Source organism: Polypterus senegalus, chromosome 14, assembly GCF_016835505.1.
Source record: "Polypterus senegalus isolate Bchr_013 chromosome 14, ASM1683550v1, whole genome shotgun sequence".
Lineage (NCBI taxonomy): Eukaryota > Metazoa > Chordata > Cladistia > Polypteriformes > Polypteridae > Polypterus > Polypterus senegalus.
Genome location: NC_053167.1, coordinates 103,442,147 through 103,457,000, shown reverse-complemented (window position 1 = coordinate 103,457,000; position 14,854 = coordinate 103,442,147). Strand labels below are relative to the sequence as shown.

The window sequence follows — 14,854 nt, the reverse complement described above, 5'->3', positions numbered from 1 at the left end:
TATATGTACGAACAGCTGCAATCTTGGAATGCATTTCATTATGATCAATTTATTTAAAACATTTGCTTTGGCTTTGTATTTACCTTTTTTCACAAGCTACCCCTTTGAAAAAGCATCTAACTTATTAAGATGTATTGCATTTTGAAAAGACACCATGGTCTGAATCCAAAAGCCCATTTCTGTGGTTTGTGAAGTTGCACCACTGCCAGCAAGAGTTAGCAAATGCACACATACTGGGGCCACGGGAGCAATCCAGAAGGGTTAAGTCCACAAAACTTGGCTCATACGGCTTGTCACATGGGCCCACCAGAGGGTTGCCTTCCAGGCTCACCAATGTATCTTGTACCACACCAGGACAAGAGGGAGTGCTGTCACTAACAGTCTCGTCTTCTTTTATTCCTCATAGCCTTGAGGCCAATGAAGCCAAGGAAGCCCCACCCCCTCAAAGAATTATTCACAAGGGTGATAAATGGGGACACAGGGAGAGTCGGAGAGAAGAAACAGTGTGTCCACCTGGTGAGCAGTTCCAATCATGGAGAGACTGGAGAGATGCTTCATAAATGATACTGGGTGGTGATGCAAAAATTAGGACATTCAATAAAAGGTACAGAGATACAGATGATTACATTTTTTTACTCCTGATGGGGCAAAGGCCAGTTTGCATGAACTTTATGAAAGACGCTGGCTGGTTTTAGTGACATATTGGAGGGCGAGAGTGTGAAAATACCCAGTGGCAGATGTTACTGTTGTTGACCACAGACTATAAGAAGAAAAATACTGTTTGCACCCAATGAGAGGTGCTAACCGGACATCTAGTGGTTTGTATACATCTGATATTAGACCAGTGTTGACCCTGGACAGAGAGATGAATAACTGAATTGTGCTGAACGACTTCAGATTGTTTTATCATTTTATCAAGGTGGTGCTACCCACAAGTGATTAATATTAGTGTGACAAAAAATGATTGATTTTAGTAAGAATAACTGACTGCACTGAGTGTTCAAGTGTTTCTATATGTTGATTGATTTTAGATGATTCTTTGAATGGGTACCCAGTGGACAAAATGCTGGCAGAGTGAAGGACATCACCAGAGAAAGAGATGCGTGCTCTAGCAGGGAGACAGCATGCCAGTGTGGGCAGGTAGCACTATGTCTGAAAGGGTCTGCAAAAACCATAAAGTCATCAGGACCCCTATACTGAAGTATGCAGATGTCAGTATACAATGAAGTGCACTACTCAACACAACTCAGAAAACAGGAAAAAGTAACGAAGTAATGAAATGAAAGTAACCCAAATAAATTTGCTTTGTCTCGCATTTGGGGAAAATGCAGATAAATTCGGAAACTTCGATGAACTTGGAGAAATGCATTAAAGTCAGTCAGGAAGAAGAAATACAACTAATTTTGAATAGAATATAAAGATGCAATGATCTTTTACATGTCACTGAGGGCTAGGCAATCATCTGCCAACTATGACGGACCAATTAATGTGGCGGAAAATGTGATCTGAGTTGAGAGGCAGCAGTGGTAACCAATGCACCATCATGTACAGGTTTGGTCTCCAGGATACAAAAAGGACATAGAAGTGCTGGAATAAGTTCAGAGAAGAGTAACTAGGCTGGTTACAGAACTGTAGGGGATGAGTTATGAGAAAAGATTAAAACATTTTAGGTTTAAGCAACAGAAGATTAAGAGGAGACATGATTGAAGTGTTTAAAATTTTGAAGGGAATTAGTCCAGTGGATCAAGAAAAATGAGTTAATCAAGAACACGGGGACACTGTTAAAAACTTAAAAAAGGTCAATTTCACACAAGCATTAGGAAGTTTTTCTTTACACTAGGAACCATAGACACTTGGAATAAGTAGTGTTATTAACAGAGAATTTCAAAAGTAGTAGAATTAAGTGGATAGGAATAACGAGCTTTATTGGGCTCAATGGCCTGGTCTCATCTAGATTGTTTAAATGTTGTAATTTTTCTCCCGGAGATAAAATTATACTTTGACTCCTTTGCCTCTCTCTGCTTCTTCCAAGCTTGTATCTCTATGACTAACTAACACCCAAAGTGCATGAGATGTGCAGGATCATTGTTTTATACTCTGGGTGGACTATCCCTGTCACTACCCTGTCTGCGCTGGATAGCTTGGAGCATAACGTGCTTAATCCAGGAGTGAAAGCATAACGTAGAATGACTCTATACAGAAAAACTATATTATTTTCATAATATTCAAGTTAAAGTCAGTTATTGTATTCCTCTAATGACAGTACTGTGTCTTTTCCTTTTTAATGCATGCATAATATTAATCTGGCTGGAGTACTGATTGGCTTTTGACATCACATATGTATATATATGGCGTAAATTATTCAGCAGAAAGAACAGCGCTATAAAGTGTCAGGTCACGGTGGACCCTTACCATGGACATGCATGAACTTCTGATGCCAATCAGGCAGGTGCCGTAGATTGGGTAATGACATCCCCATCCAACATGGCTGCTATGATTCTGTGATGTTATGCTGGACTCGCAAAAGTATCATGAGCTACTGGGGAAAAAAAAATTTAAGGCAGCTGCTCAAAGAATTTTCAGGGAAAAATTTGGCAAACAAGGACAACGGCAAGACCAGTAAATTCACAGCGAAAGATGCTTTGGCAAATTTTACTGCTCAGCACTAGTGGCAATTGTTAGAAACAGGAAACAAGAAAAGGTGACTGTGGATTTGAATAAAACAGTTATTTCAACTCAAAGAATCCTCAGCAGTTGGGGGACTGAACAGCTAAAAAATTGATTCCCCTGCTCCACTTCTTTCTTGTCAACCAGACACACGTTCACAATACACTGAATAAACAAAGATTTCTTAGTTATGGTGTTGTAACTGGAGACCATTTTAATATGTGGTATTCACTTTCAGGAAAGAGCGTCCTCCGAGAGCTCATGGGGTAGCAGATAGACTGTGTGCATGCAGTGCCAGCAAATGGACAGGCGTCATACGTTCAGAGTGACGTGAAATTCTTTTATAGCAAACCCTGCAGTGTATTATTTTATCGGGCATTATCTTTACTATCAGTGTGAGTTAAAAGCTTTACCAGCAATATCCAGTCCTGTATAAAGCAGTGGAATGGCCACATCTCTGGTGTTGGTGTTCTCTTTTGGTCAGCCTGCCATGAGTGATCTGATCATTTGAGAACAAGTTCAAAGGAGAGCGGGAAGTCTAATGCAGTACATGAACTCAGGGATCTGAGGCATGAGGTTAGATTAAAAAGGCTAACTCTTCTTCAAAAAAAAGAAGCTGCCTTAGGGGGAACTTGATAGAATACGTCTTTAGGGATTTCAATAAGGCCGATCAAAGCAGCACTTTGTTGTTAATACAGATAACACGACTAAGGGTTATGAGTGGAGGCTTAGAAAGAGCAGATTTGAGACAATGGAGGAGCTGTGTTTTCACTTAGGAGAGTTGTAAATACACGGCAGAGCCTGTGAGGGAAGTTTAGTGCAGATGAACCACTAAAGACACAAAAACAAAGTGGGTCTCTCTGGGCTTAAGGGAAGAAAAGCATGGGCTAAACAGCTTTTTAACGGCCTCACTTATTTGGGTAAAGTATGTTTCTGAAATGCAGGTCCCTGTCTTAGAAAATGCATGCCATCCTGAAAGATATCACTAGCAGCTCACATGTGAAAAATGACTGTGTCTAGAAATATTAAGCTTGAAGAAAACCTCAAAGATAAACTGCTTTCTGTTTTCCATCTTATTCACTTCTAACTGCTCTTTTTATTGCGGCAGTTGACTGTGGGTGCCGTAGCAGCCATAAAAATGTTCCAAAACCAATCTCTCTGTCATTATTTTATGTCAGGAGCACACTGACAATGAACCTGACATTAGAGGATGGCTTTTCTGGTGCCAGTCGCAAACGGTTTATTACATTTACAGGATGAATGCAGAAAAAATAACAACGGGTGGAACAATGCGTATATAAATTACGGATCTGTGGATCTGTTTATCTTAGCACAGTGTTTGCATTTTTGTATGTCAAACAGTAGTCATTAAATTGAAGCAATTATTAGGCAGAGATTTTCAAAACAATTATCTACAGTCATTATCTAAATTAAACACTTTAAGATGCAGACATCATGTTACCCAGGTGCCCATTTCACCTGCACTAGAACTTACCGTCCTTAACAAATCTGACAGTGACAGCTTTACCAACATGGCCCCTAACAGCCACATAGCAAGATAACGACTAACATGTTGCAATTGATTTAATGGGTAGCTGCATTATTAGTTACTGTATGATCAAAAATGGCTCAACTATAATGAACTACAAAACATCAGCAATGACCTGGGTTCAGACTTGTGGACGCATTTAGCAATCAGTCAGGATCTGAATATTACTAAGAACAAGTCAGGTTGAGTATGCTGAACCACGCTGGAGTGAACACCAGCTAAGGACACACAAAGATTGGTGGTATCAGGTTCTGAACAAGTCAATGTCATTTCTTCACAATCATGGCATATACTAATTTGCCACATGACGTTGTGTTCTAAAGTGACATATATTTTATAAATTTGAAAAAATAACTAGCCTGCTCTTGCTTTTTATAATAGAGTTAATATTATTAATATGTACCGGTGTTCTAACATGAAATCAAAGCATTAAAACTTACCAAATACTTCATTTATCAAGCCAAAAATGTTATCAAGCGTTGATCCGCATCTTCAGATTGTACACTTATTGCAAAAAAGCATATCCATGACGTTTTAAGAATGGAGAACAGCAAAAAGCAACAAATTGCTGTTAGATTCAGCCATTCTAAAAGGAGATTGGTGGTGCACTTCACTCCACTGCTTGTCTTCCTCCACAGCAGCCTTTCAGTCCGAGTGGCGTGAAATCACCTCAGAAAGTCTTCAACAAGCACTGCTACTGTTATTCAATGTTAAAGCCCATTTGTGATTTGCTGTCTCTGTTCTGTAGACAACAGGACAATGATCATTGAAGAAGGTCACATCAGTTACATTTTCTTTCACTGTACTAAAATGTATTTAGTTATTTCACAAAGATATTGCCTTCTGAAATGGAAATGCAAGCATGTGCTTTGGTGGTCTAGTGAGAGAAACATTACAATCAATCAAGACCTGAACAAATGTTATAGGCATGCATTTGGTGCAGCATATGTTCAGCATTAATTCCGAAAATCAGAAGCTGTTGGCATCGGAGGTAACCTACAAAACTGGATCTTTAGTTGGTTAACCGGCAGGGGACAGATAAGAGGAGAATGCTCTAAATGGAGAGAGGTCTTCAGTGCAGTCATTCGGGGTTCTGTCCTTGGACTGTTACTTTTTCTAATTTATATTGATGACATTGATTCTGGTGTTGTCAGGAAACTTGTCAAATTTGCAGATGGCACTAAAATTGGAGGGATGGCAGACACTGAGGTGGCAATGAAAAGAATTTAAAATGACAATCTTCAGAACTGGGTGAACATTGGAAAATATGGTTTAATGTAGAAAAGTGCAAAGTGCTACACATGAGAAAAGGAAATGCAAGATGGAAGACAATGCCATACAGGAAGCAACCTCTGGAAAGGACTTAGGGGTCTATGTTGACACAACATGTTCATCGACTAAGAAGCAATGGAAAAGGCAAATAAAATGTTAGGCTATATCATAAAAACTGTTGAATTTTTGTCAAGGGACATTATACTCAAACTAAATAATGCACTAGTAGGACCACAGAGAATGAAACCTGTTTAGCTTACAATTGTCAAACACAATACTTACTAAAAAGACTTTTCTGAGAGAATTAACATTTGTTGGGGGTTGGAACATAAGGAATATTGCTCCATAAAGCATCGTTCACACTTTCACATTTCCTTGTGTTGTTTTCGGCAACTGTATAATGCAGTTAATCGCCTGCACACCAGTAAAATCAATCCAATGTCTTTTGTTCACAATAGCAGGAGTGCGGTGTGTTTTTTAAAAAATGTGATATACTGCATATTTAACAAACAATGACACCAAAATTGAAAGTGCGTATTTTACGCATGAAGACACTCCAAAATGCACTGTTGTTTGTCATCCAACTACACAGAAAGTCGCTTGCCTCATCCTCGCTAGTGCCGGACCACCCATTACTTAGCAACTGGCCTTTCCAGAGTCTTGATTTCTGCAGATCAGCTTGATGGTTGGCGGTGGAGCTTCGAGATTCTGTTCTGTTTCTGATGAATTTTAGGGACTGCGAATGCCAGGATTGCTCCAGTAGAACAACCACATTATTATGGCTGAGAACTCAGCAAAATGTCTACACCTGGTAGGAAATAAGTCTGATGATTTTATTTTCACGAGAGCACTTTCTTGAAATACTAATTAACAGACAGACACTGGCGGAATTAATGCATGCGATTGCTTCCAGACAGGACTAGACACCTTTCTCCTAGAGTCAATAGCACAAATGTTGCTGGTATTAAAACATAATTGGGTTTGTAAGTTTTGTCTTAAATTAAAACACTGACTTTTCATGTAAGTTCTGTTTCAAGCTAATCATTTCGCTTGTCACTAGTAACTGAGAGTTTGGATTCGTCCATTAAACAAACATTTTCATGCCTGCCAATATCCCCTAAAAACTCACATCCCCTGTGCTTACACTTTTTGTAGTTCCCAATCACGAAACATGAAGTATGCATTACTGTAATAATTAAACATGCTATGTGAGATCAATTAATTTAATTTAACAAAATAAATGTGGGCACTTTGTGAAGATTAACACTCAAGATGTGAAGAGCTGGATATGGACAGAAATCTGTGAGACATTGATCATCAAGATTGAGTCGCAGTAGAGCACTGAATCAAAGACCCAAGTCAGACTCAAATTATAGATGAGCAGAGGTGACTGTGCTCAAGAATTAATGAAGAACTGATTAGAAGAGCAAATTCAAATCAGAGTTTACTATGGTGAGCCATTGGTTTAAGGTGAATTCATACTAATAAAAGTAGGTGCCATACACCAGAGTCATTCAGACAAAAAGAGAAAATCATACATAACATGTCGATATGATCAGAAGTCAGTCAGGAGGAAAACAGTCTCAGCCAAAGGCAGATGTGCTTAAGAATAACCCAGACGCTGATTAGAAGGAGACGTGAGTGTGAAATACACCGAGCCAAGAGCATGAAGTCGAAACTCAAGGCAGGGAAGTCAGTGGGGATACCCTGAGAAAACTCAGACTCAAAATGGGAAAAGACTGGATATGACCAAGAATGACTCAGGCACTTATTATGACAAGTGTATCGCCCAAGACTACCGTGAACCAAACGGTTAGCCCAGACTCAAATTCAAGACGCGGAGAGGTGGATGTGTTCAAGAATTAATCAGGTACTGATTAGAAGAGCATTTCAGAGTGAAACATGTTGTGCCAAGGACTTAAAGTGCATAGCAATGGATATAAGTTATTCAGGCACTAAAGGTGTGGAGAATTTTTATCACTCACTAATTCAAAGAAATTAATATTCTGAGTCTAATGCTTAACTCAATTAACTATATGAAAGGGCCACTGTAAGGAACAATCACCTACACCCTGCGAGTAGATCACACCCAGGAATTGAAGGTGTGGATGTCAGAGGCACTCATATTACTGATTATCAGAGCAATTAAAGCAATAGTAAAACACACACTGTGCCAATGACTTGAACTCAGACTCAGGATGTGGAGTGAACACTCTGGGTTGGTAATAACTGAAGAGAAGTGCTGTAAACTATGGAGCATATCGTAACAATAACCCAGATGCAGAAACATCTCCAGGCATTACCGTGGACTTATAGTCAAAGCTTGGTCTTTAAAGACTAGCCTAAATAATCATTCAACTAGCCTAATGATAACTTTCTTCAAACGACTTTTCAAATGTCCCTAATGACTCTGGCAGGCTTCTGAACGAGATATTGGGACAACTTACTTGGTAGCAGTATTGGCACTCCAACCACAGTAAAAAACGCCACACTGTTCCATTGTGGTGCTGAGGTGTGACCTGCTGCATTTGGGTCCCAATCTAAGTGGTCTGTCGTGTGGCGGGTGCAGCAACGTGCTATCAGCTCCCAACCTCTCTCTCTCTCTTAGCTATTAGCTGATTTTACAAGCTTGATGGACACAATGGTTTCTTCTTTATGTAAAAACTTCTTGTTCTCTTAGCAATAGACATCAACTGCCTTTTATTATCAACAACACTTTAAACCTGTTCATAATGTCAGGGTATCCATGTCCTAAATTCAAATCCCCTCTTCTTCACTTTGTCTTTAGATTATGATCTTGCTTTATCCCTTGTGCCTCAGTTACTGTTTTTCACCTCTCAATCGTGCAAATCTAACAATTATCATTTTTTCTATTGCCTATCAACTTACATCTCCAAAAAAATTTAATAAATTCTGCCCATCCTGTGACTGAATTGGATGAGCATTCCTAGAAAGTGAATGAATGAATGTTTCAATTTTATATTTTAAAGGATCGCAGCTTTTAAATGATTAAAGCTATATCATAGATAGTTACTTAAAAATCAATAAATAAGGATCACTTCAGTATGTAAATTCTATTTTGAATAGTGTCTATGATTCAATTCCACATGCCTTTAAATTTTATTACTATTATGATTTGTGTTCATCTGAAATTATTTACTGTTGCTTTTGAGCTCTGTTAATTAAATAACCTATCTGAATATAGATTTTGGGGTTTGTAGAAGACAATTTTGGCATTCATTTTTGAATGGAATTAATTTTATATAAGTTACATATTTGTGCCATCTTGGTTCTATTGGGTATCACCATTAATTGCTATGGTTTTTTGGAGGTGCCCAGGACTGATGTTATCGCTGAGATGGGATAACATTCGGCACTGTGCCATTCCTAGTTATTTCTATTTGGGAGTATATCTAAAGAACTCAAGTGTGACGGTTGTTATTGCTCATTATTAACATCCTTTTTACTGGCTTAGACTTTAATTTCTGGTTTAGCCATTAGATAGGACAGATTCCCAGTAAGACCATTTGGCTTGTATTTTCAACATTCCTTCTTCTGAATCACCTGTGTCATTCTAAAAGATTCATCCATTTCTTCCAGTAAATATAATAACTACCAAGCTAAATGAAAAAAATCCAACTTGATAATCTTTAAGTGTGTAATGCAAATCACAAGAGAGAAGTCAACAGCTCTTGTGTGTTCAATAAGCCCAATTACAATTAACAATTAATTGCAGGGAATTAATTCATTAATTAATTGCAATTAGTTAACATGTCATTCTTATTTTGACCTGTTTCCAAGCAATTCCTATCATCTTCTACATAAAAATGAAAAATACAAATTCCAGTAGAAGAAGATCAGCCCAAAAGATTCAGGGCTATCTTGGAGTGCAAAGTTTTGTGGACTTCCTAGAAACGCTTAAGGCTCCAATCCCAGTGATTAAAAACAAAGCCACTGTCTTCACACATAGCAGGCAAGATCAGAACAATACGTGGACATTCATAGCCTTGTGTACCTTCTTTGCCACACGTTCATGGGGATAAGCAGGGAAGCTTGTACAATTGTTTGATGGAATCTCATTACACACTGCAAAAAATGCAAATATAAAACCTAGAACAAAAAAATTATTTAAATGGGAGTTGTTTTACTTTTATTTAGCAAATAAATCTGGCAATGGGGTAAGCAAAATTTACTTGACAAGATTTTTTAAATTAAGCTAAATAATCATAAATATAAATGATCTGATACGTCAATAATTCTTAGAATAAGGAAAATAAAATTTAATGTCACGATATAAATACTTTTCACTTGCTTAGATTTCATTTTTTGCAGTGCACTTTCATTGGGACCCTGAATTGTATTATTTTAGGTTCCATGATGTGAAGAATAATCAGTAGTATCTAAAAATGTATGCCATATATGCTGTATATTTTTAATAAATTAGATTAGATTAGATAAACTTTATTAATCCCATGGGGAAATTGTGGTACACACAGCAGCAGAAACATAAAAAGCAAGCATAAAGACTTGCAAGACAAATAATACAGCCAATCAATTAATTAATCAATCAATCAATTAAAAAATAAAAATAAATAAATGTATATAGTTAGAACAGAGAGCGTTTGTTGCTAGGAGCAGAATGGTGGTGCAGTAGTAGCACTGCTGCGTCACAGTAAGGAGGCCTGGGTTTGAATCCCAGGTTCTTCCTGCATAGAGTTTGCATGTTCTCCCCGTTTATGTGCGGGTTACTTTCAGGTGCTTCTGTTTCCCCCGACATTCTACAGGTTAGATAAATCGCCAATAGTAAATTGGCCCTGGTGTGTATATGTGATTGGCGGCCTGTCCAAAGAATTGTTCCTGGCTTGCACCCTACGCCAATTGGGATAGGCTCTAGCAACCCTTGCGTGTTCAGAAATAAGCGGGTTTGAAAATGCCTGACTGACATATGTTGCTAACAAGCTGTGTGATGTAAAGTAGGTGTTTTTCTAATTGCTGGTGGTGCATTGATTATTTACTGTCCTGTGGCATAGGTGATACAGAAGATTATCTAGGTAAAATGTCTCCATACTATCCGTTGGCACCATTGGTTATTGCAGGAACAGAGATGCAGTATCACATCATGGCACTGGAGATATCTGATCAGTTAATTCATAAGAGTCGCATCCCATTGTGGGTCTGGAAAGTCATGCCAATTTGAGCAGTAGTCACAAGCACCAACACCCCAAAATAGTTAATGCTCACCTCAGAGACCAGCACCTTGCCTGGAGCAATATATAATAATACTAATAATACTTTTTTACATTTATATAACACTTTTCTCACTACTCAGAGTGCTTTACATAGAGAGGAGGGTAGCCACTGCAACTACCACCAATTTGCGGCATCCACCTAGATGATGTGACGGCAGCCATTTTGTGCCAGTACACTCACCATACTCCTTTGCTATAGGTGGTTAAGAGGTGAGAGAGATAGCCAATTAGAAGCAGGAGCTGATTCGGGTGGCCAGAATGGCTATCCCATGAATGAAAATTTAGCCTGGACATCGGGATACACCATGCTCTTTATGTAGGGTGGACAGGGGTCTTTAATGACCATGGACAGTCAGGACCTCAGTTTTATGTCTCATCCGAAGGATGGCATCATATTTTCAGCACAGTGTCCCTGTCACTACATTGGGGTATTGGGATCCACACACAGACCATGGGGTAAGTGCCCCGTGCTGGTCTCCCCAACACCTTTTCCAACAGCAACCTAATCTTTTCTTAGATGGTCTCCTATCCAAGTCCCGGCTGGGCCCAAAAATGCTCAGCTTCAGTTGGATTACCTGTTTTGAAGTGCATGTGGTACATACTGGAGGTAGTCATTGCAGCTTCAGTTTTTTTATATATATGTTTAGCTTGCCAGGTGCTGAAAATGGACATCCAGGGTGATTCTGACACCACACTGAACCTAATCCCTTATTTACATTTTTTAATGCATTGTTTCATTTGTAACTTCTTTCTTGCTGTGTGAAAGGTGCTACTCTGGAGACTGACATACAGGGTTCTGGATAGAATTGACAAAAGGAATCTTGTGAGAACACATCTCCCAAAAGGTGACAGATAAGATGTGATGCCAGAAGAACAAGATGTTACAAGGTGGAACTATCAAGTAAGGCTCTCGGACAATTCTGTGCTAAACACTTACATCAATGCTTTGTAATTTGTTTTCTTCTTGTCCAGGAAATAATTTTATTTGATTCTAATCTGATAAAACAACATACCTGCAAGTTACAAAAATGACATAGCCATTTGTTGGCACATTTACAGTATTTCACTTCTGTTACTGCCAGCCCTTGTCCCAGTATGTGTGAAGTCAGTGCACAGTTGTGCAGCGTGTAACACACCAAATTCCCATTCCTTTATGCTATTTCTGTCAGGTTCAGGCTACTTTTCAAGATCTTTTCAAGTTCTACCAGATCCAATGATTTACTCTGTCAATATCAGGAGGCACTGAAATCCTTGACAAATGAGGGATTGTATGCTATTTAGAGCTGCATTGGAGCACTGGTTAGAGCATCTTCTGATCCCTCCATAGTCCTTCTTATATCTGATGTACCTGGGTCGCCCTGCCACTAGCAATTTGGGGACATCCAATTCACACGATGCAAACGAAGAGCACTTCTGCATTGACGCGGCCTAACAACAAACGTCATACACATACAGTTTCTGGGTGGTCCAGAAGTTAGTGCTATTGGCAACAACAATATTGGAAATGGACCAGAGATGGATACTTTGATTTTATTGTCCTGATTCCAATTCACTGTCTGGGCGTACAAGCTCTCTTCCTATCTCCATGGGCTTTCTTGGGGGGGTCTATGGTTTCTTCTCATATACCAACACTTATGGCAATCCTAAATTGACCCAACATGTGTGAACGAGTGAGGGTACCTTGTAACAGAACCCCCCCCATCCTGTACTGGTTCCTGCCTTTTTCCAGTTTATCCAGTGGTAGACATAAGCCCTTCTCAAATCTTTTATGGATTATGCAAGTTTCTGGATAGTTAATTCATGAATAACTGGAGCACAAGGAGGTTAAGTGACTTGTCCAGGGTCCCATAGTAAATCAGAACTTGTAATCTTGTGGTTTAGACACCTGTGTCATAGCCACTAGGCCTCATCCAGCCTGCTACATTTCACCAATGTCATAACTAGACGAGAAAGTGAACTGAAACAAAAAGTCTCAGGATGGCGTCTCCCCCTGAGCTCCTGACTGTTTGACTGCAGTGCAATCACAGCAATTGTTTCATCTGGGAGCAGCAGGGCAGATTGAATGATAATTTGAAGAGAAATCTGTTGGGCAAGGGGATTGCCGGGGTCTGGGTATTCATAAAGCATCATTTTCTATGACAGAATCCAATTTTGTTCCAAGCCAGTCCAAAGACCCTGCAGTAGTGCTGTAATTCTTCATTACTTTTATTTCTTCCATTGACGTTCATAGACTGGGGGAAATGATCATCTGGAAGGAGTGCCCACATTAGCTACAGGATTGCTGAAAATAAAAGTGAATGTGATTAAGTAAAATAAAGTAACAGTATAAATAATAAGGACTTAGAGCGGCATGGCATGGGCTCATTGGAACAAAAGTGCCAAGCAGTGTACAAGGTGCGTGTGAATAGATAACTAATCCATTTATTAACCAAAGACACCAATACAGCAATGAAGAAAGTCTCATTAATCATAATTTAAATTTTTCTCATTAATAATAAACCAGATTTGTTTGGATGGCATGCTGCATACACTCAAATCTTTTTAACATCTGAACCACACTCTCTTTGAAAGGTGGGTGGTGCAGTGGTTAGAGCTGCAGCCAAACACTCCCAGCACCCTGCATGTGAATCTTGATGTTTAATTATCTGTGTGGAGTTTGCATGGTCTTCCACATCTGTGCCGTTGTCTTCTGGGTACTCCAGCATTCCTCCCCCATCCCTAAAAATAGAGCTGGGCTGAACAAACTGCAGCTTATTGTTTCTCAGTCTGAAGTGGCCTCGCAAATTTCTGAAATTTCTTTTCATTTGTTGCTATCTTACTTGCTTATTTTAAATGTTATAACCTTTCTCACATCACCACACAGTCTTGTCAAGTTCAGCTGCTACACAGCCTTAGGCTCTGATAACATTTGCCACATAAGGCCTCTGCTGCTTCCTGTATCTTTGGGCCACTCCATGTCTAACTAAGGTCCAGGCATGCTGTGCGGGTTAGGCATGATTAGACCCCCAAAGCTGGCCTGATGTGCACCTGTGTTGGCCTGGTTGTCTCCTACATTACACCCAGTGCTGCCAGGATAATGATAATATATAATAAGAATAATCAATAAATGGTTACATTTACTTTATATAGTACTTTTCTAAAAACTCTAACTGCTTTACATAGACAGTAGCGACTCACTAGAACTACCACCAATTTGTAGCATCCACCTGGATGATGCAACGGCAGCCATTTTTGCACCAGTACGCTCAGCACACATTCGCTATTAGGTGGTGCTGGGGTGACAGAGATAGATAGTCAATAAGGGACAGAAGATGATTAGATTAGGAGGCTAGAATGACCAGGCCATGGTTATTGGGTTAAACCTTACTCTTTTTGAAAGATGCCCAGGGATCTTTAATGACCACAGAGAGTCAGCATCTTGTTTTTATGTCTTGTCTGAAGCACGCCATCACTTTTATAGCCCAGTGTCTTCGACACTGCACTGAGGCATTGGGATCCACACTCAGGCCACAGGGTAAGTGACCCCTGCTGGCCTCATCAACATTTCTTCTAGCAGCACCCCAAACACATCCTACATGGTCTCTCATCAAAGTACTGGATGAGCGCAGACATTCTTAGCTTCAGGTGGACTGCATGTTCTAAAGTGCAACTGGTATAAACGTCTTCTCCCTGTGAACCCAAATTGAACTAACTGGATCACATGTCATGTGATCTGTAAAAGGTGTTATATAAAACAAGGTGTGATTGTTTGATGTAATCCATCAATTCCAGTGTTGAATAGTAACAACGTCAAAATACTTCATTACTGTACTTGAATTCGTCCAAGATTATTTCCACTTTACTTGAGCGGAACATGTTCTGTCTACTTTCACTTTTATTTCACCGTATTTTCAAACAGTGGTAGCTACTTTTACTCAAATATATTTTGCTAGACACATTTTTTACTAAATTTTTCAAACCAGAAAAAAAATGGGCTACTCAAAAGCAACACTTTGCTCAGTCAGTAAAATACGATCTACCCCAAGCTAGAACCAACCACTTTAGAAAAATATACATATTTAAAGAATCTGGGACACTTTTTATAGGTGTGCTGCTGTCACTAAAACCCAATCATCTA

At 39.2% G+C, this 14,854-nt stretch overlaps 1 protein-coding gene across 4 annotated transcripts in view; it reads left to right on the top strand.

Annotated features, from left to right (window-relative positions):
• The window catches only part of rwdd3 (RWD domain containing 3), a 115,936-nt gene that overhangs the window by 100,398 nt on the left and 684 nt on the right, over window positions 1–14,854 (top strand). For 2 of the 4 annotated variants that reach the window (XR_005630490.1, XR_005630493.1), the window contains one exon: window positions 11,504–11,638. The gene's annotated coding sequence lies outside the window, so the exon portion shown is untranslated. Of the gene's footprint in view, window positions 1–406; window positions 605–11,503; window positions 11,639–14,854 lie in introns of those variants that run through there. The other 2 variants (XR_005630492.1, XR_005630494.1) reach the window with 2 other exon arrangements.